Below are 4,344 nucleotides of genomic sequence, written 5' to 3' on the forward strand. Positions count from 1 at the left end.
ATATATATTTTTAATATATATATTTTAATATATATATATATATATATTAATTTATAAATATATATATATATATATATTTATTTATTTATTTAATAATGAAATATATATTTAACACTTTATAGAGAGTTACTAACGCTGTATTTTCACATCCTTTGTGGAATGTTTTAATTCCTCTATTATCCGCTAGAGTACCTATAAATCTTATATTTGAAGTATAATTTCCCCATAATATTTCCGTGAAATTGAGGTTAATTATATGCGTTTTACTATTACATAAATATGTTGGTTCAAAAATTTTAATTTCTCTATCATCTTCATCAAATCCTTCTAAAGATTTAATTAGCTTTATATCAGTTATGCATAGTTTTTCCGCATACAAATCTATCTTCTGCGTTAGTTGAACAATATTGATACTAGCATTGCATTCACCGTAGAATTTATTATCGTCAATATATGTTTTAAGCTTGATGTTATAATGCTCTGGTATTACATATTTCGATAAATTGTCTTCAGCAGTAACAAGAGCTGTCGTGACGATGAATGTTAAACTACAACTTAGTAGCAATTTTAGACACGCCATGTTAGTTTTTACTTTAAATATCTGCAAAAATTTTATTGAAAAAATGTATTATTAAAAAAAAAAAAATAAACAAATGAAATGCAACACAGTGTACTTTCTCTATAGTAAACAAATATGAAAGAAAGAGGGAATAAACACAAAACGTATTAAAGCCAATTATATTAAAAGAGATTGACTTACTACTTTAATAGAAAATTACTAAATTTTTGGTTAGAAAAAGAAGCAAGAGAGAGAGAGAGAGAATAAGATAAATAATGATAGTTCAAGATATAGAAATTACTACATAAAACATCAAAGGTTGAGTAAATTGCAAGCAAATGATTCATAGAAGGAAAGTACATGTAAAAATATGAGACAATATTACGTAATAAATAAATATAATAAAGTAATAAATATAAGTGTATAATATATACACATATATACATGCATACTTTGCTTTTGTGTCTAAATTTATTTCTATAAAGAATAATTATAATAATTTAATACGTATTTACTTGATTTTGTTTCTATTATGATGAATTATCTATTCTACACACAAATTTTATTATAATTTACTAGATGTTTTTATTTTACATTATAATTTTTATATTTTAAGTTAAATAGAAAGAAAGAATAAAAGTTTCAAATTTTAGAAAGTTTAAAATTTTTAAATACTTTACTTGATTTTGAAGATAAAACATAACATAATTTATATTATTTATGTTTTATATAATATACAATATAATTTAGATAATCTCAGAAGACAAATATAATAATAAACATAATAAAAAATCAGTTTTTGTTTTTATATAAACTTTATTATTATGTTAGGTACTCTTCGTATAATCTAAATCTGTTTATTTTGTTTTCTTCTTTAAACAAAACTCATGTTGCAAAAGATATAATTTCGAACAAACAGTTTCGAACACTTTACCAAATTTTACCTAAATAATAAATATTTTTTTGGTTTTTTTCTCATTTATAAATTAAACTTTACATTCTTTTACATTAAATCATAAACAAAGCTCAAATTGTTTATTTGTTACTGATTTAAAAATCCAATAAGACATTTCTCTCATCTTTAACGGAAAACCAGATTGAATTCGTAACAAATCAACTGCCTTTATACGTATCAATATTTACATATTTTTATGTGTTTCTAAAGTCATATATTGTATATATTTTGTTCCGCCTATATCTTTTCTATTATCGATACTATTCTGTGTTATATATGTGTTTAACTCTTCGTTAGTCGCAATATTTTTCATCCAAACTATTAGGATGGATAAAAGAAAGCTGAAGTGTTAGCAATATAATTTAAATGAAATGGCAAAAATGATTTTTATTTTTAAATCATTCTTATTTTAATCTGCTTTCACATCTGTACATACATTCATTGTTTAATGTTATACATATATACATCAATAACGTTGTAACGTATATATATTGGATATTGCGTCTAAGAGAGGATTAATCGTTATTATATATATCTAATTTTTTATTTGACAAAATTAAATTTATTTAATTTTTATGTCTTGCAGTATTGCCTCATAAATTAAATCATAAGTATAAATCATGCACGATTATTCTGTTTATGTTTATTTTATGTTACTTTAACTGAAGTTATATTAACGTATATACAATATACACATATTATTGATATGCGTTTGAGATCGTCTCAATGTTAAAACCATTAAAGTTAACTTGAAAAAAAACAAAAAACTATACTTGTATATTAGAATTATTTAAATTTTTCATTTTATCTTTTTCATATTTTGTTAATTTAACGACAGACATACATATATATATGTGTGTTCTATTTCTATAAACTCACCCTGTATGTTAGGATTGTATGCCACAAGTTTTATTACTCAAGTATACAATCCTTGTAAATAAATAAAATTAACTGTAGTAAATTTGACGATCTATTGTCGCTATTTATGTAATATTCAAAGTATATATAATTACAACACTTTCGAGATCTTATCACTTCGAGAGACCATCGAAGACTAACACGATACTCGGTACATGACATTACGATAAGTACGTAATATTATGTCAACACACTCTTGATCGTCGAGAAATATTTTGCTAGTCGATAAATGTTAATATAGCTATCAACATATAACCACAGAAGAGACCGCATTATTTTAAAATTTTATATAACCTATTTTGAGAAAAATACATGAAAATAGGCAAGAAAGCATATTTTATTTATATTTTTATATTTTTTTATTTAGATAGCTTTTATCGCACGGCGATTAAGTAGAACAATTTGAGTACGATTGGAATACCATAAATTTAACGGTTTTCCATATTAAATAAATTGTTATTTTTAAGTAATTGTAATTTGAATAAAAATTAAGATGTTTCTGATGATTTATATAGATATATAGTGTGAATTCGCACAAAAAGACGATTTTACCGGCAGTGTCAAGAAATAAACTTGATCCATAAAAAGTAATACTAATTTTTAAAAGTAGAAGCATTAACACTTTTTTCCCTATACAGGAGATTTCATATTCCTGCTACGGATATAAATTCCACCAAAAGTATCGGCATGATCGTCTCCTGCAAAACTTCTCTCTGGTATAATTTACATATATATATATATATATTTCTATGTAAAATAAAAAAGTAATAATGTGTTACTATATATATAATATAAAAAAATAATGATAGAAGAACACGCAAATTAATACAAAAATAAATTTTGTATAAATATTGTAATTTTCTTGAACATACCTATAATTTGTTCTATAATTTATTCTGTTAATTACTTTTTATTCTATGAATAAAAAATTTATTTGCATTTCCGGCTTTTTGACTAAAATTCTGGCTAGCGTATACCATGACTTCTAAAATATTTTTTAATACTCAAATCACGCGCTAAAACAAAAATTTCAAAAAAATATCACGATTTTTCATACGATGTATTCAGAAATGTGACAGAATATCTTCTACCAAGTAACGATAAAATCAAGACAATTAATTAATTAATGCTGCTAATAATTAAAACATTAAAAAGAAATAAAGGTTACGGACAAAATTATAGAAAAATTATAGTAGAATAGACTTCTGTGTTTCGATAGAAATCGATTTTTCGTATACCGCATCACACACCAAGATATTTCTATGTCGCGAGGAAGGTATAAAAATATTTTGGAGCATCGTATTCTTTATTTTCTCGATTACTATCTTCCTTGTTTCCATTTTATTCAAAAATATTAATATAATAAATATATAACAATTACAATATCTCTCTTATTGTTAGTGTAACTCCTCTCCTTCGACTCGTCCGGTATGGGTGACTCTACTGGTAACTATTAGCATTTTCGAATAAAACAAATTTGATTGCTTTGACAGAGATTAAATCTAATTGACCATGGATATATATTTGATCAAATAAGTTTTGAGAGAATTGGATTAATATAAATATATGATACATTAAGGGGGCATACTCGTTTGAAACTTCGAAAAATAAGTATATATCTTTTTAGATTTTTTTGTAGCGCAACAATAAAAATTTTCAATTTTTTTTGACAATATTACTAACTACTTAAATAAAAAGTTTCAGACTGAAAAAAATTTTTTTCTTCTGCGAATATTTGCAGATTTATGTTTTATTTGATTGACTTCAAATCTTACATGCGAGTTTCTAATAAAATTTTGCATCTGCCAACAAAATCTTATTTTAATCCGATTCACCATTTTTTTTGTTATAAAAAAAAAGATGGATTCAAAAAAAAAAAATCAACACACCGCCATTTTCTATTTTAAAAAAT

Source organism: Polyergus mexicanus, unplaced genomic scaffold (assembly GCF_030449975.1).
Source record: "Polyergus mexicanus isolate NDT 795.1 unplaced genomic scaffold, iyPolMexi1.0 SCAF_25, whole genome shotgun sequence".
In the NCBI taxonomy this organism is placed as follows: domain Eukaryota; kingdom Metazoa; phylum Arthropoda; class Insecta; order Hymenoptera; family Formicidae; genus Polyergus; species Polyergus mexicanus.